At 50.1% G+C, this 25,116-nt stretch overlaps 1 pseudogene; it reads right to left on the bottom strand.

Moving 5' to 3' along the window:
* Positions 1–7,898: 7,898 nt before the first annotated feature.
* The window catches only part of LOC119316217, a 20,093-nt pseudogene continuing 2,875 nt past the window's right edge, over positions 7,899–25,116 (bottom strand).

Raw genomic sequence — 25,116 nt, 5'->3', positions numbered from 1 at the left:
AGGAGTCCTACTCCTACCGGGAGTAGGACTCCCCCCCCCAATCCTATTCCAAATAGGATTCCCAAGGGGGGAAGAGAGAGAGAGGTGGACGGCCACCTCTCCTAGTCCTAGTTGGACTAGGGGAGGGGGGAGGCACGCAGCCCACCATGGGCAGCCCCTTTCACTTTTCCACTAAAGCCCAATAAGGCCCATATGGCTCCCGGGGGGTTCCGGTAACCTCCCGGTAATCCGGTAAAATCCCGATTTCACCCGGAACACTTCCGATATCCAAATATAGGCTTCCAATATATCAATCTTTACGTCTCGACCATTTCGAGACTCCTCGTCATGTCCGTGATCATATCCGGGACTCCGAACAACCTTCGGTACATCAAAATGCATAAACTCATAATATCACTGTCATCGTAACCTTAAGCGTGACCGAGACACGTCTCCGGTCAATAACCAATAGCGGGACCTGGATGCCCATTTTGGCTCCTACATATTCTACGAAGATCTTTATCGGTCAGACCGCATAACAAAATACGTTGTTCCCTTTGTCATCGGTATGTTACTTGCCCGAGATTCGATCATCAGTATCCAATACCTAGTTCAATCTCGTTACCGGCAAGTCTCTTTACTCGTTCTGTAATACATCATCTCGCAACTAACTCATTAGTTGCAATGCTTGCAAGGCTTATGTGATGTGCATTACCGAGAGGGCCCAGAGATACCTCTCCGACAATCGGAGTGACAAATCCTAATCTCGAAATACGCCAACCCAACATCTACCTTTGGAGACACCTGTAATACTCCTTTATAATCACCCAGTTACATTGTGACGTTTGGTAGCACCCAAAGTGTTCCTCCGGTAAACGGGAGTTGCATAATCTCATAGTCATAGGAACATGTATAAGTCATGAAGAAAAGCAATAGCAACATACTAAACGATCGGGTGCTAAGCTAATGGAATGGGTCATGTCAATCAGATCATTCAACTAATGATGTGACTTTGTTAATCAAATAACAACTCCTTTGTCTATGGTTAGGAAACATAACCATCTTTGATTAACGAGCTAGTCTAGTAGAGGCATACTAGTGACACTCTGTTTGTCTATGTATTCACACATGTATTATGTTTCCGGTTAATACAATTCTAGCATGAATAATAAACATTTATCATGATATAAGGAAATAAATAATAACTTTATTATTTCCTCTAGGGCATATTTCCTTCACCTTCAGCACGACGGCATGGTGACAGTGATGGTGAAGTGATCCGCGTAGGGCTTCGCCTAAGCACTACGTGAATATGACCGGAGGCGTAAACTGTGGAGGGGGTGCCGCACATGGCTAGGAATCAATGTTGTGTGTTCTAGAGGTGCCCCCTACCACATATATATAGGTGGGATATGGAGAGGGGCTGCAAGGGGCGCCCCAAGTAGGAGTAATCCTACTTCGACGCCTCCCACAAGTCGGCCTCCCCCCTTCCATAAGTGCTCGGACCCTCCCCTTTCCTTCTCCCTTCCTTTCATTCTCCTCCTATTCGTCCTATAGGGGGCGCACCAGCCCCTTCGGGGCTAGTCTGTCCCTCTCTTGGCCCATTAGGCCCATATAGCTTGTCGGGGGTTGCCCGAAACCCCTTCCGGTGACCCGATACATACCCGATACCCCCGGAACACTTCCGGTGTCCAAATACTATCGTCCTATATATGAATCTTTACCTCTCAACCATTTCAAGACTCCTTGTCATGTCCGTGATCTCATCCGGGACTCTGAACAACATTCGGTCACCAAATCACATAATTCATATAATACAAAATCGTCATCGAACGTTAAGCGTGCGGACCCTGCGGGTTCGAGAACTATGTAGAAATGACCGAGGCACCTCTCCAGTCAATAACCAACAGCGGAACCTGGATACTCATATTAGTTCCCACATATTCTACAAAGATCTTTATTGGTCGTACCGTAATGACAACATATGTTATTCCCTTTGTCATCGGTATGTTACTTGCCCGAGATTCAATCGTGGGTATCTTCATACCTGGTTCAATCTCGTTACCGGCAAGTCTCTTTACTCGTTCCGTAATACATCATCCCATAACTAACTCATTAGTCACATTGCTTGCAAGGCTTATTATGATGTGCATTACCGAGAGGGCCCAAAGACACCTCTCCGATACTCAAGAGTGACAAATCCTAATCTCGATCTATGCCAACCCAACAAACACCTTCGGAGATACCTGTAGAGCATCTTTATAATCACCCGGTTACATTGTGATGTTTGATAGCACACAAGGTATTCCTTCGGTATCCGGGGGTTGCATAATCTCATAGTCAAAGAAATATGTATATGACAAGAAGAAAGCAATAGCAATAAAACTTAACGATCATTATGCTAAGCTAACGAATGGGTCTTGTCCATCACATCATTCTCCTAATGATGTGATCCCGTTCATCAAATGACAACACATTACTATGGTTAGGAAACTTAACCATCTTTGATTAACGAGCTAGTCTAGTAGAGGCATACTAGGGACACCATGTTTTGTCTATGTATCCACACATGTTTTTCAAGGATGCGTCAAGAGCTTGACGCATCAGAAGCATAGATAGGAAGTGCCAAGAATGGAAAACAAGTCTTTACAACTCCACGGCTTACAAAGCCAAAAAGATGATCCACATGTGGATCACTCGCCGCTATCCAACCTCACTACTCTACGTGGCAAAGAGTCGTGCTCACGAAGCAAACCCGCGGTCCTCCAGTCCTGCCCCTCCTCGTCAATCCTCCTAAGCACTACATCTGCCGAGGGGGAAGCACCATTGAACACTATGTCATTCCGGTGTCTCCAGATCGTCCATGCCACAAGGGTGACCACCGTCCAAATCTCTTTCCTTAGTTGCTTCTGCGGAGTGAGGGTGGTCCACCATTGCACCAAGGTAGCATCTGCCGTAGGCATCCAAGAGGGCTTACCCCACGCATTGGTAATACAGGACCAAACTTGCCTAGCAAACACACACCCCAACAGCAAGTGGTCAATGGTCTCCTGGGCTTGGTCACAAAAAGGACATGCGGAGGGGTGAGGCAAGTGACGTCATTGGAGTCTATATGTTGTCCAACATCTATTCCACGTCGCAAGCCATGCAAATACCTTGCAAGTAGCCGGCGCCCTGGATCTCCAGATCTGAGTAGCGCCGTTCGCCTTAATCCTACCCGCAAAACACGCCATGTAAGCAGATTTAGCCGAGAACTGCCCAGTGCTATCCCAAGCCCAATGGATCCTATCCTCCATCCCTGGCGTGAGATCCACATCCTGCATCCTGTCCACCAGAGCAATGAACTCGAGCAGAGCACGCGTATTCATGTCCGGGGAAATGTCTTGCCACCATCCTTCCACCATGGCCTGCCTCACCGTCTTAAGCCGTGCTGGCTTTCTCACAAAAGCATACAGGTTAGGCATTAGCTCCTCAATATGGCCATCCCAGAGCCACCAATCAGTCCAGAAGCGCGTTGATTCGCCGTTTCCAAGCACTCAATGTGTTGTCGCTCTATAGATCCCCAAGGACTCGCACGATACATGCAAATTGAACTTGTTCCAAGGTCTGTGGGGGTCAGTTCTCTCGAGCCATGGCCATCTTACCCGCAGCACCGCGTTCAACAGTCTCAAATTGGGAATCCCCAGGCCGCCGAGCTCGTTGGGTGTGCAAACCTGATCCCAAGCCACCAGACAGTGGCCTCCCTGCACGTCTCGACGCCCCTTCCACAGAAATCCACGGTAGATCTTGTTGGCTGTTGTAATAGTCTTGACAGGCAGATCGATCGCCATCATGGCATGAATAGGCATGGAGGCAAGCATAGTACAAAGGAGCTCCAGCCTGCCTGCATAGAAGAGAAGCCTGGCCTGCCAGGCACGCAATCGGTCAGCCATCTTGTCGATCAGGTACCGTAACTGCATGGCCGATATCTTCCGTAAACCCAAGGGCAGCCCAAGGTACTGACAGGGCCAACCAAGCACCTGACACTCCATCTCGATGGCGATCTCAAGCACCTGCTCCTTCGTACATCTGATTGGGTGGGCAGAACTCTTGATTAGATTCGTGTGTAGGCCCGACACCGCGCCTAAGTCGCGAAGCAACACCGTGCATGCCCTGAGACTCTGCAGATCCAGCTTGATGAAAGTAACCACATCGTCAGCATATATGGACGTGGTACTCCGAAGGCCATTGGGCGCGAGAGGCTGCAGCACACCAGCCACTGAGGCCGAGCGCAGGAGGTGGTGAAGAGCTTCCATCACCAGGACAAACAGAAGTGGCGAGGCTGGGTCCCCCTGCCGCAGGCCCTGTCTGTTGTAGATGATATCGCCGGGAATGCCATTGAGCAGCACCCTAGTGGAAGAAGATGCAAGTAAACCGGCAATCCATGACATCCACTTGACTCCAAATCCCATGTGCCTTAGCACATCCATCAAGAAGGCCCAGTTCACCGTGTCGAAGGCCTTCGTAATATCTAGCTTGAGCATCACCGCATCCTTCTTAGTGGCATGTAGCTTCCTAGCCAGCCCTTCCTGAACGCGCTCTGGTGCGCCCCGACCAAGTCTGGCATCTCCTCGGCCAACCGAATAGCCAACACCTTCGCCACAAGCTTCGGGAAACTATGTATCAAGCTGATGGGTCGGAACTCTCGGATCTCCATCGCGGCTGCCGTCTTGGGTAGCAAAGTGATGAAGGCCTGATTAATGGACGTGAGACCACGGAAATCCAGTCTCTGTAGGGTACCGAACGCCTCCATCACGTCGTCCTTAATGACCGGCCAACAAGCCACATAAAACCTGGCCGAGAACCCGTCGGGCCCCGGTGCCTTGTCCAAGCCTTGCGCGCGCACCGCGGCTAAAACTTCCTCCTTAGTGAAATCACGGTCCAAATGATCTAGGACCTTACGTGGCATACCAATTTCCTCCATGTTGAGCGTGAAATCCCTCTCAGCAGACTCCCCAAGCAAACGGGAGAAGAAGGAGTCCACGGCCTCGGCCATAACCTCGTGATCAGCAGTCAGAACTCCGTCCACCCGAAGCTTGGGGATGTAGTTTTTTCGACGACGGTGACTAGCGTGGGCATGAAAATATTCCGTGCACGCATCCCCCTCCCGCAGCCACAGAACCCTAGACCGCCGCCTAGCAATCGTGCGCTCAAGCTAAGCCAAACCCAACAACTTATGCTTGAGCAGCCTCATGAGCTCCATTTCCTCCATCGTAAGGACACGACTCTCCATGGCGACATCGAGTCGCAAGATGACCTCATTGGCGATGCGGATTTGCTGCTTGACACTTCTGACGTACTTGTTGCTCCAACTGGCCAAGCACTTGGGCGTAGCCTTTAGCTTGGCCGCAAGTCTCTTGAAAGGATTCCGCACCCACGGCTGACTGCTCCACGCCGACTGAACCACGTCCTAGAAACCATCTATCTTCGTCGAAAAGGACTCGAAGTGAAATCGCCGACCTCTCCGCAAGTTGGCCTCAAGCACCAGGTGCAACAGATAGTGGTCGGAAACACCCGTGCTGAGCGCAGAGAGGAACGATGTTGGGTATAAGTCCTCCCACTCCACAGACACAAGCACTCTGTCCAACTTCTCCAACGTGGGCGTTGAGCGCTTATTCGACCAGGTGTACCTCGTGCCGTTAAGGTAGACCTCATGCATGTCCAAATGCGAGATGCATCTCCTAAACCGCCCCATCATCTGCCTATTTATTCTGTCGTTGCTCTTGTCGGACGGGTCCGCAATCAGGTTGAAATCACCGGAGAGCATCCAGGGACCTGCATGTAAATCCCGGATCTCCCTAAGCTCCTGCATGAAAACAATCTTCTCCGCGTCCTCCTAGGGCCCGTACACCCTGGTGAACCACCAACCAACCGACTCCAGACATTGCACCCATGTCGTGACCGAATTGTCCGTGACATGGGGGTTTGAAAGCTGCACACCACTCGACTTGGCTGCCAACAGAACGCCACGGCGTGTCCCCACCGCAGGCACGTAGAAGAACTGATCAAATGCCAGCCCAAGGCATTGTAGCACTAGCGCAGGGGTCATGTCCTGGATTTTTGTTTCCTGAAGGCAAACAACACTCGCTCCCGAGCCCGAAATGACGTTACTTATAGCATTGCATTTCGCCGGGTTGTTCATCCCGCGTACATTCCACACCACCACAACCTGGCTCGGATCAGCCATAGAAAAGGCCTACGAGCAACCAAGAGGGCAGCATCTAATACAATTCTAGCATGAATAATAAACATTTATCATGATATAAGGAAATATAAATAAGAGTGAATTCCATTTTTTACCTTGTAGTTGTACATTTGTGACACATATTACCCTATTTAGCGGAACTTTTATCGAAATGTCAGATTTTGGAGACTTTTAACACGGTTTTACCCCAGTTTTACATTTTGTCTGTTTATGGTCGATAGGATCGGCATGTTGCGTCATTGATTTGTAAAAAAAACTGTAAGGATCGGAGGGCATCATTGGCGATCTTGTCCAAACTTCTCTTGTCTATCTGTTCCACTCCTTGTGGCCGTTCACATGTTTTTGGATACAGGACGTCACCTCACACCTTACCTGATGGACACGCATCAAAAAACAAGGGTCCAAAGATTTCAAAAGGGGTATTCTAGACGAATTTTCACTCGAAGGGGTAATTAGTGTCACAAATGTATAAATATGGGGTAAAAAGTGGAATTCACTCTATAAATAACAAGTTTATTATTGTCTCTAAGGCATATTTCCTTCAGTTTTATCCACCTTCTTTTGTTGGGGTGTGCTTTTCCCCGCCCACCCAACCCTGTTTTTCCTTCTAGAAGTCAGAATGTTCAGCCAAGGCAAGTGTTTCTTCTCCGCACTTAAGACCTACCTACGGTGTCGGTGACTTGCTTCAAGTGCATGGAGTTCAAAGACATTGTTCTCGTTACTTTGAGGTTAATTCAACTGCTGCAAAAGTGTCATTTGATAATGGTATTTTGGGGACCATGTTTGCTTGACCGGCGTTATGAAATCTTCACCGCCAACAAGAGCCTCAAATATATCTTTTCCCAGCTTAATCTCAATCTTCGGCAAAGGCGTTGTGTGGATTCAATCTCGGATTTTGATCTTGGTATATCTCATACTCTGTGCAAAGAAAATGTCATCACCGCTGCTCTTAGGTGCAAGCGTGGTATAATAATATATTAATTCTTTAACTGTCTCATTCTTTGCCTGTGAAGCATTCCGGAAGCTAAACTATTCAAGGCTCTTACATTCAACGCAGTTTTGCTTGCCTGGAAGTTTAGGGCACCGGTTTTAAACACACATGACACTTCATCAGTGTACGAGTCCTTCAAATAGATGATGCAAGGTTGGTGTCGAAAAATGATTTTAGGGCAGGAGCGAGAATGTTTTTGGGTATCAGAAAATTTAGGTGATGTAAAACCGGTGCCTAAACTTTCAAACATGAACCGGTTTTAGACATGAGTTTGGTCTGTATTTGGTTTTTCGCATGTACTCCCTTCGTAAACTAATATAAGAGCGTTTAAAATACTAAAATAGTGATCTAAACACGCTTATATTAGTTTACAGAGGAAGTATTTGGTTTGTATTTATTGCGTATTAACGGAAACTCGCACGAAAATAACAGATGAAGTCGATCAAGTTTCTCAATCACAACGCAGGGACGCTGTGAATTCCCGATAGCAAAAGCGCAATACCTTTTTTACTAGTACAGCTGGAGCAGATGCCAACCTTAGTTGAGTACCGCCATCGAAAAAGCACCGGGGCTAGTGTAGTACTCCTCGGAAGTTGCCTTTGGTGACCAGATTCAACCATTCTCGGTACTACTACATAGCATCACATTTGACCAACAGAGCTCGAATTGAATTAAGTTGGTGTATCACGCGGCCAACCGCGCCAGGGCCTCGCCGGCATGCTCCCCGGTGGACTGCCGGAGCCGGCGGTAGTCGTCGTAGCCGAAAGTCCTGAAGAGGCGGTGGCTGTCGGCGCCGACGAAGGCGTCCGGCGCGCGGACCACGTCGTCCTTGGGCGCCAGCAAGAAGAGCGCGATGGAGACCCGCGGCACCGCCGCCACACACTGCACGCGGTGCCTCACGTTGTGCAGCGCCCCGTTGCTCCACGCCTACACTAGATGCACACACGGATACAGAGAGTCGAAGTCAAACGTGGGAGACGTACGTAGGGAGGCCAGAAGATGGAGGCATCCTACTGTACTATACTGTACCGTGGCGACGTCGCCGAGGTTGACGAGGAAGGTGCCTGGGACCGGGTCCACGGGCGCGAACTCGCCGGTGCCCGGGTCCGCCACCTCGAGGCCGCCGACGCGGTCGTCCTCGTGGAGCACGGTGAGGAAGCCGGAGTCCGTGTGGACCTGCACGCCGGTCTCCCCCACGGTGTCCGGTGTGTAGTTGTACCTGTTGATGCGGAACCGGCACGGCCAGTCCTGGAACATGCGGTCGGCCTCGGGCTCCTCCAGGCCGAGGCTCACGGCCAGCTTCGCCGCCACGTCCACGATTAGCTCGTGTGTCTTCTCCGCGTACCTCCTAATGGTCTCCCTGCACAAGCACAAGAACCTCCGAGCGTCACCACCTCGGGCTCGAGGCTGCCGACACAGGAAAGAAACGGCAAGAAAGGCACCTGAGCACGTCCGTACCTGATGTGCGGTGGCGCGTGGAGGGAGGCGCAGAAGGCATCGACGTCGGCGGGGGACGCGGCGTCGTAGAGGCCGAACGCCTCGTAGAGCGGGTTCGTGGCGCTCGGCGCGACGTAGCCGCTGCCGGAGATGACGTCGGCGTTGCGGAGCTTGGCATCGTCGGGGAGATCGAAGAGGGCGCGCACGGCAGTGTTAGCCAGTCAAACTCCTCTCTCCCACCTCTCCTCTACATGCACGACTGCATGATCCCATGATCTCATGCACGTCGCCACCCACGGCGCTCCGTGCCCCTGTTGTAACATGTACACTCGTATATAATGAGAGCTACGCCATCGGCAGCATTTAAGGTGCGATTGCCCATTCATTCTCCCTCTCACATGGTATCAGACGCTGGGTCTCTCCCTCGCCTGTAAACTTCCATCGCTACCTCTCTCGCCGGCGCATGGAGACGCCGCCGCCCCCTCCACCACCTCCTCCCCCACCCCCTCCCTTTTCCAACCACGGCCTCGGCGGCTTCGCCGCGACACCGCCGCGCACCCGCACGCCCGTCCTCACTCCCCTCACGCCTGCCGCGTTTGGGCAGGGTGCTTTGTTCGTCCCCGATCTCACTGCCTCCTCCTCTACAGCCGCCCCCAATCCCACTCATCTGGCCGCTGTCTTCATCAACCACCACGTCCCCATCGTGCTCTCTCTCAACCCCCCCAATTTCTCCCACTGGCGCACTCTCTTCGAGGTCACCTTCCAGAAACATGGCGTCACCGACCACATCTTCGGTTCACCTCGGGCCGGAGACCCGCTCTGGATCCAAGATGACGCTCATATCGTGTCTTGGCTCTACAACCGCGTCTCCCCGGAGGTCTTCGGCCTCATCCATCAGCGCGGAGCCACTGCCGCCGCCGTCTGGGAGGCGATCTGCAACATCTTTCTGGAGAACGCTGAGCATCAGGTGGTGTTCCTCTCCATCGAATTTCGCCGCATCGACCAGGGGGCGTCCTCCATCCTCTCCTACTTCGCGCGTCTCAAGGACTGCGCCACCATCCAGGATCGCGATCAGGTTCTAAACATGTTCCGTGGCCTTCACCCCCGGTTTCGCTATGCTGTCCCGATCCTGATGATGCAGACTCCGTTCCCCTCGCTTCTCCGCTGCCGGGCGTTTCTTCTCCTTGAGGAGAGTCGTCTCGCCGCAGACACCACCACCGAAACTGCTCTCCACGCCGCCCGCGCTCCCAACTCCACCACCAGCTCTGGAGGCGGTGGCGGCGGTGGGCAAGGGCACTCCGCTGGAGGCGGTGGACAGGGCAGCTCCAACCATGGCGGGCGCAAGGCGGAGGACGCTGCGGAGGTTGCCGCGGCAGAGGCAACGGCTCCGGCGGGGGCCACGGTTCCGGCTACGGCGGGGGCGGGCACCAGACGCGCCTCGTTGCGCCATCCTCCGCTCCCTGGACCAGCATGGTACATGCCTGGCCCATGCGGTGGCGTCCCCACGCACCAGGCGCCGGCATCCTCGGGCCTCGTCCACACGGCGGCGCTCCATTCGCTGGCACGGCCACACACCAGCATGTCATCCCCGGTGTGCCTCCCAACGCACCCGCGGCGAACTGGCAGCCCGGTGTGGTGCCCGCTCATCCTCTGTACGCCGCTCCGCCTGGCGGTGGCTACACTCCTCCCGCTCCAGCGTGGGACCAGAGCGCGCTCGTGCACGCGCTCAACGCCATGACGATGCAGTAGCAGCAAACCGCGCCTCCCACCGCCGACTGGTACTTCGATACGGGAGCCACCTCCCACATGGCCTCATCGTCCGGTATGCTTTCCTCCTCCACCCCTTATACTTCCTCTCGCATAGTGGTCGGCGACGGTTCCTCGCTTGCAGTCACGCACACCGGCCAACACCACATACGCACCACCACCCAACCCATCGTCCTCAACGACGTTCTTGTTTCCCCCCACCTCATTCGTAACCTCATCTCTGTTAAGAAGCTAGCTCGCGAAAATCCTCTTAATGTGGAATTTGATGATCTTGGCTTTTCTATAAAGGATCAAAGAACGAAGAAGGTGATCCTCCGGTGTAACTCTGCCGACGATGAGCTCTACCCCACAACCAGCTCGTCTCCTCATCGTGCGCACCACGCCCTCACTGCCGTGTCCAAGGATGTTTGGCACCAACGCCTTGGTCACCTCGACGCCGAATCCCTCCACCACACCCTTCGTCAGTCTGCTCTTGATCACACGAGCACCTCGTCGGCTGTCTGTCATGCCTGTCAATTAGGAAAGAGCAGTAGGCTCCCATTTGCTTTATCTGAACATGTCTCGTATTTCCCTTTTCAACTTGTGCATTGTGATGTATGGACCTCACCTACGATGAGTGTTTCTGGATGTCAATACTATCTCCTTGTGATTGACAACTATAGCCACTTTGCTTGGACTTTCCCTCTTCGGCACAAGTCTGACGTTTTCCCCACCCTACGCGCCTTTCTCCAGTTCACGCGCACCCAGTTCAACCTGCCCGTGCTCACCATCCAGACAGACAATGGCAAGGAATTCGACAACTCCGCCGCCCGCGCTCTCCTATCCTCACTCGGCACCGTCCTACGCTTGTCCTGCCCGTACACCTCTCCTAGAACGGCCGTGCTGAGCGTGCACTCCGTACTCTCAATGACATCACCCGCTCGCTGTTAGTGCACGCACACATGCCGTACGCATACTGGGCAGAAGCGCTTCAGACAGCCACATTCCTCCTTAACCGACGGCCCTGCCGCCCCCGACACAACCATACACCCTTCTTCCTCCTTCACGGCACATACCCAGACTACTCTCCCCTCCGTGTCTTCGGGTGCTTATGCTACCCCAACCTCACAGCCACCACGGCACACAAATTGGCGCCGCGCTCTGCCCCTTGCGTCTTCCTCGACTACTCATCCGACCACAAGGGCTATCGCTGTCTCAACCGCGCCACCGGTCGCGTGATCACCTCGCATCACGTCATTTTTGACGAGTCTGTCTACCCCTTCCACACTCCTCCCTCCTCACGACCAGTGCTTCTCATTGATGGCGATGACGGCGCTGATCACCCCATTACACCCAGCCCAAACCCTGCCACAGAAAATCCCCCCATGATCCGCCTCGGATCGGCCGCTACCCAACCTGCACCCACCCACCCACATGCAGCACCGGACCCACCCCACGCACGGACGCATGCACCAATCCCCCACCAGCATGCCGCGCTATGCCAAAACTCCTGCCTACAGCGCCCAACCACTCCCTCGGATCACCCGCCCGATTCGCCTGCCACTCCCACTTCCTCGGATCGCCCGCCAGATTCACCTGTTGGCCCCAGCGTATCCTCCCCGAACTTCGTACCTAACCCAGCCACCACTCCGAGCCTGCCAGTTGCCCCTTCCCATCCTACCACGCCGCCGGCTACGCCTCGCCATCCTGGCCCTCTCGTTCCTACACACGGCATGCGTACTCGCGCTCAGGCTGGCAAGTTCTTCCCCAACCCTAAATACCACCAAAACTTCCACGCCACTACTTCCGCTGCCATCTCTCCCATACCCAAAACCGTACGTGCTGCGTTACGGGATCCGTGTTGGTTGGCTGCTATGCAGGTGGAGTACAGGGCTCTCATGGACAACAAGACTGTAACACCCCGGATATGACTTTCCCAATATGTACTCCAACTCTTGCCGTTTCCGGCCTTAAGTTATTTTATTTTCTCAGGTTCGGGTTTTTGTCTCCGTGTGTTGTTATCGTTGTCATGCATCTTTTATTATGTCATCATGTGCATTGCTTTTGCATACGTGTTTATCTCATGCATTCGAGCATTTTCCCCATTGTCCGTTTTGCATTCCGGCGCTTCGTTTTCCTCCGGTGGTCATTTTTTACCTTTCTTTCATGTGTGGGGATTAAACATTTCCGGATTGGACCGAGACTTGCCAAGCGGCCTTGGTTTACTACCGGTAGACCGCCTGTCAAGTTTCGTACCATTTGGACTTCGTTTGATACTCCAACGGTTAACCGAGGGACCGAAAAGGCCTCGTGTGTGTTGAAGCCCAACACCCCTCCAATTTGGCCCAAAACCCACCTAAACCCTCTTCATCATCTAGAGCGTTTGATCACGATCGCGTGGCCGAAAACCGCACCTTATTTGGACTCTCCTAACTCCCTCTACCTTTATATATAGACCCCCTCCTCGAAATTCCCGGATCTCCTCTCTCCCTAACCCTAAAAATCAGCCCCGCCGCCATCGGACACGTCCGGCCGCAACCGGACGCGTCCGCCCGCTCCGCCGGACCTATCAGCAAGCGCCACGTGGGTGCCGAGCCCCACTTCGCCGCTGAAGCCCGCCGGGCCCGTGGCCGGCCTGCTCGCGCCGCGCCCGGGCCAGAGGCGCCCCGCGCCGCGCCGCCTCATCCGCTACCTCGCGCCGCCGCCCGCACCCGGAGCGCCTCGCCGCGCCGCCGTCGCCGTCCGGTCGCCGGTGCCGACTCCGCCCTGACGTCCGGCGTCCTCCTCGCCGCCCCATCCCGCTGGCCGCCGCCCCTCGCCGCGGAGCGCCGCCACCGCCACCATCTCAGGCCTCTCCTCCTCCTCGCGGCCCCGAGAACCTCTCCGGCGAGCTTCCCCAACTCCGGCCGGCAAACTCCGGCGAACTCACTTCGGCCATCCTCGGGAAACGCGCCAGATCCAGATCTGGATCTCGTCTGGGTTGACTTTTACCCCCGAAACCCTAGTTCATTTGCTCCTGTTCATCGCATCGTAACTTTGCATCCGTAGCTCCGTTTTGGGCATATAGCATATCAAAATGTTCGCCTCAAAGAGTACATCATTTTATTCCATTGCATCATTTTCATTCGAGTTCATCTTGATGCCCGAAATGCTATTAGAAGAGTGCTACTTGAGATAATTGTCAGATCTGCTGCTCCATTTAGTTATTTGTCATTTTTGCCATGATTATTGTGTGCATGATATGTCCATGAGCTCTACATATGTTTTGTTAAGGGTTTTGCCATCTTTCCAGAGGTGTAACCCATATATTTTTGTGGTGTGTGTGGTGACTAGCACAAGCTTGCAAAGTGAGGCACTTGGTAATGCTGATTTCAGAGACTTAGCATTTCCACTAAGTCCTTGAGTTGTTTATCTCATATGGCCAGATGTTCATGTTGTTTCCTAGTGATCCGTGCCTCTTTTGAGGATGATCAGTAAGGATGTTTTGTTAATCTTGTAGTGCTCTATCCATTCAGGTCTTTGTTTGCAATTATGGAGCACCCTAGCTTGAGTCAATCGACCTCTACTTTTGCTACTTCGTGAATCTGGGCAGATTGTCTACTTGTTAGCGATTTTGCCGAGGATGTTGTAATTGATCCGTGCATGCTATGTTATTATTCTTGCCATGTCTAGTTTGCATTTTGTGTATTCTTGATGGATGAATGCTTAGTTTGTCATGACTTGCTCTGTGGTGAGTGCATCGAGCTCGTAAACATGCCTACTTGATATCTGTTTTCAGCATGCTCTAGTTTCCACCAAGTCTGAGAACTAATTATGTTTTTGCCATGTTCACATGCTTGCAAATGTATTTTCTGATCCCTTTTGGCTCAAGGTCACTAAGGGACTTTTGTTAAGCTCTTTGAGTAGCTCCATGCCATGCTTTACTTTGCCATGTTCAGGTCCTGTAGCATACAGTTTTGTTGCTCCGAAATGTGCTACCTGATCTAAAATTCCAGACAAGTGTTAATTTCACTAAGTCTCAGATCTGTTTACCATATGCATTTTTGCCATGCTTGTTTGAACCTGTTAATGGATGAATTGGTCGTAGCTCAGTGCTAGACTTTTGTTAAGCATCATGAATGCATCCCTTCCATGTATTTTGTTGCCATGTTTGGGTGCTGTAGCTTGTTCATCTCATTGCATTTAGATGGCTACTTGCTGTAAATCGCAGAATGTGATCATATTTGAATTGCTTGCCATTTCCAAACCGTAACTCCGATTCCGACGTTCTTTATATCGTTTTCAAGCGATTTCATCTCATCTTTCCATTGGCACACTTAGATTTCCAAGTTGAGGCAAGTTTCATGCATTCCTTGTCAAATCTTGCATATGCATCCCGCATCGCATCCCGCATAGCATACCATCCTTGCATCATGTTGTTTGAGTTTTGCACGTGGTTGATTGTGTTCCGTTTGCTTGTTTGTCTTGTTTGGGAAGAGCCGGGAGATGAGTTCGCTAACGAGGAGCCCGTTGAGTTTGCTTTCGAGGATCCAGTCAACTCTGACAACTTTGCAAGCAAGATGATCATACCCTCGAAATCACTACTATCTTTGCTTTGCTAGATGCTCGCTCTTTTGCTATGCCAATGCTACGATGCCTACCACTTGCTTTCAAGCCTCCAAAATTGTTATGTCAAACCTCTAACCCACCATGTCCTAGCAAATCATTGATTGGCTATGTTACCGCTTTGCTCAGCCCCTGTTATAGCGTTGCTAGTTGCAGGTGAAGATTGGAGACCGTTCCTTGTTGGAACATTATTTACTTGTTGGGATATCATTATATTGCCATGTTATCTTAATGCATCTATATACTTGGTAAAGGGTGGAAGGCTCGGCCTCTCGCCTAGTGTTTTGTTCCACTCTTGCCGCCCTAGTTTCCATCATATCGGTGTTATGTTCCCGGATTTTGCGTTCCTTACGCGGTTGTGTTATAATGGAAACCCCTTGATAGTTCGCCTTGATTAAAACTTTTCTAGCAATGCCCAACCTTGGTTTTACCATTTGCCACCTAGCCTCTTTTTCCCTTGGGATTCCGGAGCCCGAGGGTCATCTTATTTAAACCCCCCCCCCCCCAGGGCCAGTGCTCCTCTGAGTGTTGGTCCGACCGAGTAGACTGCGGGGCCACCTCGGGGCAACTTGAGGGTTGGTTTTACTCGTAGGATGTCTCATCTGAGTGTGCCCTGAGAACGAGATATGTGCAGCTCCTATCGGGATTTGTCGGCACATTCGGGCGGTGTTGCTGGTCTTGTTTTAACTTGTCGAAGTGTCTTGAAGAACCGAGGTACTGAGTCTGATCGGAACGTCTCGGGAGGAGGTCTATTCCTTCGTTGACCGTGAGAGCTTGTCATGGGCTAAGTTGGGACTCCCCTGCAGGTATTTGAACTTTCAAAAGCCGTGCCCGCGGTTATGGGTAGATGGGAATTTGTTAATGTCTGGTTGTAGATAACTTGAACCTTAACTTAATTAAAACGAATCAACAGTGTGAGTTACAGTGATGGTCTCTTCTCGGCGAAGTCCGGGAAGTGAACACGTTGTTGGAGTAATGCTTGCGCAGGTTGTCCTCTAGTTTCTCGATCGCGCCTTGCCTCCTCTTCTCGCTCTCTTTTGCGAACAAGATAGCCACCATATATGCTAGTTGCTTGCTGCAGCTCCACATTTTTTACCTTGCCTTACCTATAAGCTTAAATAGTCTTGATCGCGAGGGTGCGAGATTGCTGAGTCCCTGTGGCTCACAGATTACTATTACACCAGATGCAGGGCCTGATGATTCCGCTCCAGGTAACGCGCTTGAGCTCAAGTGGGAGTTCGACGAGGACTCTCAATGATACTATGTTTCTTTCCCTGATGATCAGTAGTGGTGCCCAGTTGGGGGTGATCGGGACCGTGTCGCATGTTGGGTTATCTTTTATTTTGGCGCCGTAGTCGGGCCATGAGTGTTTGGATGATGTAATGTTATTTATGTACTTGATTGATGTGGCGAGTGTAAGCCAACTATGTTATCTCCCCTTTTATCATATATATATATATATATATATATATATATATATATATATTACATGGGATGTTGTGATGATTGCCTAACTTGCGACATATGCCTTCAATGCGATTATGTCTCTAAGTCGTGCCTCGACACGTGGGAGCTATAGTCGCATCGAGGGTGTTATAAGTTGGTAATCAGAGCCTTCCCCGACCTTAGGAGCCCCATTGCTTGATCGTTATTAGCGGCCGAGTTGTGTCTAGAAAAAAAAATTGAGTCATTTAGGAATTATATATCGGAGAGTTTAAGAATTCTTTTTACTCCCTAGTCTTCTCATCGCTCTGGTAAGGCATCCTGACGTAGAGTTTTGACTCTTCTCTTCTCAAATTTCATTAAAATTTTTTTAGGATCAAGCGGGTATCTTGGAATCGTTCCGATGGTTTTATGACGAGAACATTATCTTGGTGCCTCCTGTCAGGGGTTTTGTGGAAGTGTCCCGAGGAGTTGAGCTCTGAGGTGTTGTCGTCATAATTTTATCGTTGCAGTTCTGGAATACCTGAGTCTAGTACGCCAACATCGAAAATCTCTTTTATGCAGTTCGTTGGTGAGATAACCTCGACGCCACCCAGTACTGGGGCGGGAGTTCGGGAGTATCGCCATAACTTGTATAACGGATGCTTTTTGAAGGTTGAGGTAGATGGTTTCCGAAGTTTTTCTCGGTTATGTGTTGAAGGATGGATACAGCTGGATGTAGGATTTGCTAGATTTGGGTGAGATATTATGCTTCCCCTGTATCCCCAACACCTGATTGCATAACCGGAAAGGTTCGGGAGTTTCATAGGTGGGAATTCTTGTAGCTCTAGTTCTTTTTCCACGGATATTTGGTTTGAGATTGGGATTTCTTACCGAGTATTCGTTCTTGATCCGTACCTTGTTGATTTATTTCTCTACCTAAATTCTAAGTGGCTTCTCAATTTATGGATATGTGACCATTTCAAGAGGAATGCATTCGTTCATTTTGTTCGGATGTGAAGACTTTATGTTGCAATTTTCATTCCGTTGGATTCAGCTTCATTTTATCTGTCTATGTGCTAACGGTGGTCAACCTCTTCAGGATGGCTCCCGCTAAGAGCACCAGTCAGAATCAGAATCAAGATCCGCCACCACCTCCACCTCCTCCGGAGGCATGGCAAGCTGTGATGGCCGCAACCAATGCAAACACACAGTTGATCATGAAAATTCTCCAAGAGCGCAATCAAGGCAACCAAGGGAACCAAGGCAACAATCAGAAACACTTTGCTACACTCAACCAGTTCCTTGCTAACGGGCCAAAGACTTTCAGCAATTGTGTTGAGGCAACTGATGCTGACGATTGGCTCATGGATCTGTGCAAGCATTTCGAGTGCAGTAACGTCAGGCCTGAGGACTTCGTCAAGTTCGCTTCCTTCCAACTCAAAGATCAAGCTGCAGAATGGTTCCAGCAATACAAGGACTCCAGAGGTGGACGTGTGATTACTTGGGATGAATTCCGGTCAAGACTTCAAAGCTCATCATATTCCTCAAAGCGTGGTTGAAAGCAAGCGTGAGGAATTCCGCAACCTGAAGCAAGGCTCTTTGTCTGTCTATGACTATAACAAGTTGTTTCAGAAGCTCGCCCGCTTTGCCAAGCAGGACGTCCCTGATGAGAAGAGCATGATATACCAGTTCAGGGGTGGTCTCAGAGAAGAAATCCAGCTCGCTCTTGTTCTCTTTGAGCCCTTGAGGTATGATGAGTTCTACAACATGGCATTGAAGCAAGAGGCCGCTCAACTGAGGTGTGATGCTTCCAAGAAGCGAGTCAGAGATGCTACTCCTTCTTCCTCTACTCAAGTGTCCAAGCAGCAGAAGTATTGGCTTTCTCCTCCTCCGTTCCGTCAGCCGTATCAGCAGAAGAGCAAAGGTGGCAGTGGATCTTCCCACCCACCCAACCCTGGCTTTCAGAATAAGACTTCGTCTCAAGCTCCAAGATCGAGTGCTCCGTATCACCATCCGCTTTCAGAGGTCACGTGCAACAAGTGCCAACAGAAGGGTCACTATGCCAACAAGTGTCTCAACCAGAGGCATCTTCCTCCTCCTGTGAGATCGGCAAGTACAGCTGTGGTCAAGCATAACCCCAAGCACGCCAAGGTCAATTTGATGAATGCAGCTCAGGCAGAGGACTTGTCAGATGTCATCATGGGTAACCTTCCTGTTAACGATGTTCCTGCAAAAGTACTTTTTGATACTAGTGCATCGCATTCTTTCTTGTCATGCCCTTTTGCATCGAAGCACAATGTTGATACTGAGATCATGCCCAAAGTCATGCAAGTTGTTTCTCCCGGCAAGATTTTGACTTCTAGTTTGGTTGCTCCCGATATCTCTATCACGTTGGGCGACTACAAGTTTCTTTCTTCTCTGGTGGTTCTGGGTAACTCGGATATTGATCTTATTCTCGGGATGGATTGGCTTTCTAAGCACAAGGCGCATCTTGATTGTGTAGCCAGGCAGATTCAATTGACTCATTCGTCTGAGGATGTAATTGTCTTTGCCGCTCGGGATAATACTATTCGTCTGTTTTCTCTCAATGAGAAGGGTGAACTGGATGCTATCTCGCAAATTCCAGTCGTTTGCGAATATCAAGATGTCTTTCCAGAAGAGCTTCCAGGAATGCCTCCGCACCGGCCAGTTGAATTCGTTATTGATCTTGAGCCTGGCACGGAACCTGTGTGCAAGTGTCCTTACAGCTCAGACCTGAAGAGTTGAAGGAGCTGAAGAAGCAACTCGATATTCAAGAAAGAATGGGTCTCATCCGGCCTAGTTCTTCTCTGTGGGGTTGTGGTGTTCTTTTTGTGAAGAAGAAGGATGGAATGGACCGACTTTGTGTTGACTACCGTCCATTGAACAAGAAGACCATCAAGAACAAATACCCACTTCCCAACATCAACGAGCTGTTCGAACAACTCAAGGGTGCCCAAGTATTCTCCAAGCTTGATCTCCGTATGGGTTATCATCAGATTCGAATCCGTGAGCAAGATATTCCCAAGACGGCCTTCAGGACAAGCTATGGTTCATATGAATACACTGTCATGTCTTTTGGCCTCGTCAACGCTCCTCCGACTTTCTCTCGCATGATGAACTTCATCTTCAACGCCTACACCAATGACTTCGTTTTGGTCTATCTCGACGACATTCTGGTTTTCTCGAAGAACAAGGAAGATCATGCCAAGCACTTGCGTTTGGTACTCGACAAGCTGAGGGAACACAAGTTCTACGCCAAGTTCTCCAAGTGCGAATTTTGGCTCGATGAGGTTCTTTATCTTGGTCATATCATCTATGCCAAGGGCATTGCAATGAATCCTGAGAAGGTGTCTGCAATTGTGAATTGGGAACCTCCTCAGAACGTGAAGCAACTCCGTAGCTTCCTCGGTCTCGCAAGCTATTGCCGAAGATTCGTTGAAAACTTTTCTAAGATCGCGAAGCCTCTCTCAAATCTTCTTCAGAAGCACGTCAAGTATGTTTGGTCTCCGGAGTGTGACATTGCTTTCAACACTTTGAAAAAGAAATTGATCACTACTCCAGTTCTGACTCCGCCTGATGAATCCAAGCCGTACGAGGTCTTTTGCGATGCCTCTCTCCAAGGTCTTGGCGCAGTGTTGATGCAAGAGAAGAAAGTTTGCTTATACCTCTCACCAGTTGAAGCCCAATGAGAAGAACTACCACACTCATGATCTCGAGTTGGCGGCAGTTGTGCATGCTCTTTTGACTTGGAGACATCTCTTATTGGGAAGAAATGTGGACATCTTCACTGACCACAAGAGTCTCAAGTACATCTTCACTCAGCCTAATCTCAACCTCAGGCAAACTCGATGGGTCGAAATGATTCAAGAGTATAATCCGAGTATCGAGTATACTCCAGGCAAGGCCAATGTGATTGCTGACGCATTGAGCAGAAAGGCTTACTGCAACAGTCTGATTCTCAAGCCTTATCAACCCGAGCTTTGTGAAGCTTTCCGCAAACTTAATCTGCAAGTTGTTCCTCAAGGTTTCCTCGCCAACCTTCAAGTCTCTCCTACCTTGGAAGACCAGATTCTCCAAGCCCAGCTTCTTGATGCTATGGTGAAAAAGGTGAAGATTGGGATTGCCAAGAGTCAACCCAAGTACAAGTGCTACCGCCTTGATGACAAGGATACTCTCTTCTTCGAGGATCGTATTGTCGTGCCCAAAGGTGAACTTCGTAAAGTGATCATGAACGAGGCTCACAATTCTCTCCTCTCCATCCACCCTGGAAGCACGAAGATGTATCAGGACCTCAAGCAGGCTTATTGATGGACTTGAATGAAGCGAGAGATTGCTCAATTCGTGAATGAATGTGATGTCTGCAGAAGAGTGAAGGCAGAGCACCAAAGACCAGCTGGTCTCCTCCAACCTCTTGCCATCCCAGAATGGAAGTTTGACCACATTGAAATGGACTTCGTGACTGGGTTTCCAAAGTCCAAGCGTGGCAATGATGCTATATTCGTTGTCATCGACAAACTCACCAAAGTGGCTCACTTTCTGCCTATCAAAGAGTCAATCACTGCAGCTCAATTGGCGGAACTTTATACCTCTCGAATTGTCTCTCTGCACGGTATTCCACAGGTGATCTCTTCAGACCGTGGCAGCATCTTTACCTCCAAGTTTTGGGATTCTTTTCAGAAGGCCATGGGCACCAACATCCGCTTCAGCACAGTTTTCCATCCTCAAACTAGCGGTCAAGTCGAGCGTGTCAATCAGATTCTTGAAGATATGCTCAGGGCTTGTGTGATCTCCTTCGGCATAAAGTGGGAGGATTGTCTTCCTTATGCTGAATTCTCCTACAACAACAGTTTTCAAGCAAGTTCGGGCAAGGCCCCATTTGAAATTTTGTATGGTAGGAAGTGTCGTACCCCTCTCAACTGGTCTGAAACCGGTGAATGTCAGCTTCTCGGAAATGACTTAATCACAGAGGCAGAGGGAATGTGCAAAGTCATTCGAGATAACCTCAAAGCAGCCCAATCCCACCAGAAGAGCTACTATGACAGTAAGCACCGTGATTTGGCTTTCGAGATCGGAGATCATGTTTACCTCCGCGTCTCTCCAATGAAAGGTACTCGTCGCTTCAGTATCAAAGGGAAGCTTGCCCCTAGATACGTGGGACCTTTCAAGATTGTCAGCAAGAGAGGCGATCTCGCCTATCAACTCGAGCTTCCTTCAAACTTTGCAAATGTTCATGATGTGTTCCATGTCTCTCAGCTCCGAAAGTGCTTCAAGACTCCTGACCGCACCGTCAACTTCGAGGACATTGAGCTCCAAGAAGATCTCTCCTATCGTGAGCACCCAGTTGCTATTCTTGAAGAGACTGAACGCAGGACTCGCAACAAGTCAATCAAATTCCTCAAAGTCAAGTGGTCACACCATTCCGACCGTGAAGCTACCTGGGAACGCGAGGATCACCTCCGTTCTGAGTACCCGGCGTTCTTTCAGTCCTAGATCTCGGGACGAGATCCTTTCGTAGTGGTGGAGTGTTTTAACACCCCGGATATGACTTTCCCAATATGTACTCCAACTCTTACCATTTCCGGCCTTAAGTTATTTTATTTTCTCGAGTTCGGGTTTTTGTCTTCGTGTGTTGTTATCGTTGTTATGCATCTCTTATCATGTCATCATGTGCATTGCTTTTGCATACGTGTTTATCTCATGCATTCGAGCATTTTCCCCGTTGTCCGTTTTACATTCCGGCGCTTCGTTTTCCTCCGGTAGTCATTTTTTACCTTTCTTTCATGTGTGGGGATTAAACATTTCCGGATTGGACCGATACTTGCCAAGCGGCTTTGGTTTACTACCGGTAGACCGTCTGTCAATTTTCGTACCATTTGGACTTCGTTTGATACTCCAATGGTTAACCGAGGGACCGAAAAGGCCTCGTGTGTGTTGCAGCCCAACACCCCTCCAATTTGGCCCAAAACCCACCTAAACCCTCTCCATCATCTAGAGAGTTTGATCACGATCGCGTGGCCGAAAACCGCACCTCATTTGGACTCTCCTAGCTCCCTCTACCTCTATATATAGACCCCCTCCTCGAAATTCCCGGATCTCCTCTCACCCTAACCCTAAAAATCAGCTCCGCCGCCATCGGGCACGTCCGGCCGCAACCGAACGCGTTCGCCCGCTCCGCCGGACCTATCAGCAAGTGCCACGTGGGCGCCGAGCCCCACTTCACCGCCGAAGCCCGCCGGGCTCGTGGCCGGCCCGCTCGCACCACGCCCGGGCCAGAGGCGCCCCGCGCCGCGCCGCCTCATCCGCTACCTCGCGCCGCCGCCCGCGCCCGGAGTGCCTCGCCGCGCCGCCGTCGCCGTCCGGTCGCCGGCGCCGCCTCCTCCCCGACGTCTGGCGTCCTCCTCGCCGCCCCATCCCGCCGGCCGCCGCCACCGCCACCATCTCCGGCCTCTCCTCCTCCCCGCGACCCCGAGAACCTCTCCGGCGAGCTTCCCCAACTCCGGCCGGCAAATTCCGGTGAACTCACTCCGGCCATCCTCGGGAAATGCGCCAGATCCAGATCTGGATCTCGTCTCGGTTGACTTTTACCCCCGAAACCCTAGTTCATTTGCTCATGTTCATCGCATCGTAACTTTGCATCTGTAGCTCCGTTTTGGGCATATTGCATATCAAAATGTTCGCCTCAGAGAGTACATCATTTTATTCCATTACATCATTTTCATTTGAGTTCATCTTGATGCCCGAAATGCTGTTAGAAGAGTGCTACTTGAGATAACTGTCAGATCTGCTACTCCATTTAGTTATTTTTCATTTTTGCCATGATTATTGTGTGCATGATATGCCCATGAGCTCTACATTTGTTTTGTTAAGGGTTTTGCCATCTTTCCAGAGGTGCAACCCATGTATTTTTGTGATGTGTGTGATGACTAGCACAAGCTTGCAAAGTGAGGCACTTGGTAATGCTGATTTCAAGGACTTAGCATTTCCACTAAGTCCTTGAGCTGTTTATCTCATATGGCCATATGTTCATATTGTTTCCTAGTAATCCATGCCTCTTTTGAGGATGATCAGTAAGGATGTTTTGTTAATCTTGTAGTGCTCTATCCATCCATGTCTTTGTTTGCAATTATGAAGCACCCTAGCTTGAGTCAATCGAGTTCTACTTCTGCTACTTCGTGAATCTGGGCAGATTGTCTACTTGTTAGCGATTTTGCCGAGGATGTTGTAGTTGATCCGTGCATGCTATGTTATTGTTCTTGCCATGTCTAGCTTGCATTTTGTGTATTCTTAATGGATGTATGCTTAGCTTGTCATGACTTGCTCTGTTGTGAGTGCATCGAGCTCGTAAACATGCCTACTTGATATCTGTTTTCAGCATGCTCCAGTTTCCACTTAAGTTTGAGAACTGATTATGTTTTTGCCATGTTCACATACTTGCAAATGTATTTTCTGATCCCTTTTGGCTCAAGGTCACTAAGGGACTTTTGTTAAGCTCTTTGAGTAGCTCCATGCCATGCTTTACTTTGCCATGTTCGGGTCCTGTAGCATACAGTTTTGTTGCTCCGAAGTGTGCTACCTGATCTGAAATTCTAGACAAGTGTTAATTTCACTAAGTCTGAGATCTGTTTACCATATGCATTTTTGTCATGCTTGTTTGAACCTGTTAATGGATGAATTGGCCGTAGCTCAGTGCTAGACTTTTGTTAAGCATCATGAATGCATTCCTGCCATGTATTTTGTTGCCATGTTTGGGTGTTGTAGCTTGTTCATCTCATTGCATTTAGATGGCTACTTGCTGTAAATCGCAGAACGTGATCATATTTGAATTGCTTGCCATTTCCAAACCGTAACTCCGATTCCGGCGTTCTTTATATCGTTTTCAAGCGATTTCATCTCATCTTTCCAGTGGCACGCTTGGATTTCCAAGTTGAGCCCAGGTTCATGCATTCCTTGTCAAATCTTGCATATGCATCCCACATCGCATCCCGCATAGCATACCATCCTTGCATCATGTTGTTTGAGTTTTGCACGTGGTTGATTGTGTTCCGTTTGCTTGTTTGTCTTGTTTGGGTAGAGCCGGGAGACGAGTTCGCTAACGAGGACCCCGTTGAGTTTTCTTTCGAAGATCCTGTCAACTCTGACAACTTTGCAGGCAAGATGATCATACCCTCGAAATCACTACTATCTTTGCTTTGCTAGATGCTCGCTCTTTTGCTATGCCAATGCTACGATGCCTACCACTTGCTTTCAAGCCTCCCAAATTGCCATGTCAAACCTCTAACCCACCATGTCCTAGCAAACCGTTGATTGGCTATGTTACCGCTTTGCTCAGCCCCTCTTATAGCGTTGCTAGTTGCAAGTGAAGATTGGAGACCGTACCTTGTTGGAACATTATTTACTTGTTGGGATATCATTATATTGCCATGTTATCTTAATGCATCTATATACTTGGTAAAGGGTGGAAGGCTCGGTCTCTCGCCTAGTGTTTTGTTCCACTCTTGTCGCCCTAGTTTCCGTCATATCGGTGTTATGTTCCTGGATTTTGCGCTCCTTACGCGGTTGGGTTATAATGGAAACCCCTTGATAGTTCGTCTTGATTAAAGCTTTTCCAGCAATGCCCAACCTTGGTTTTACCATTTTCCACCTAGCCTCTTTTTCCCTTGGGTTTCCG

This window comes from Triticum dicoccoides, chromosome 6A, assembly GCF_002162155.2.
Source record: "Triticum dicoccoides isolate Atlit2015 ecotype Zavitan chromosome 6A, WEW_v2.0, whole genome shotgun sequence".
NCBI classification, from domain to species: domain Eukaryota; kingdom Viridiplantae; phylum Streptophyta; class Magnoliopsida; order Poales; family Poaceae; genus Triticum; species Triticum dicoccoides.
Note: the sequence above shows the minus strand (reverse complement) of the source record. Positions and strands in the feature narration are given on the sequence as shown.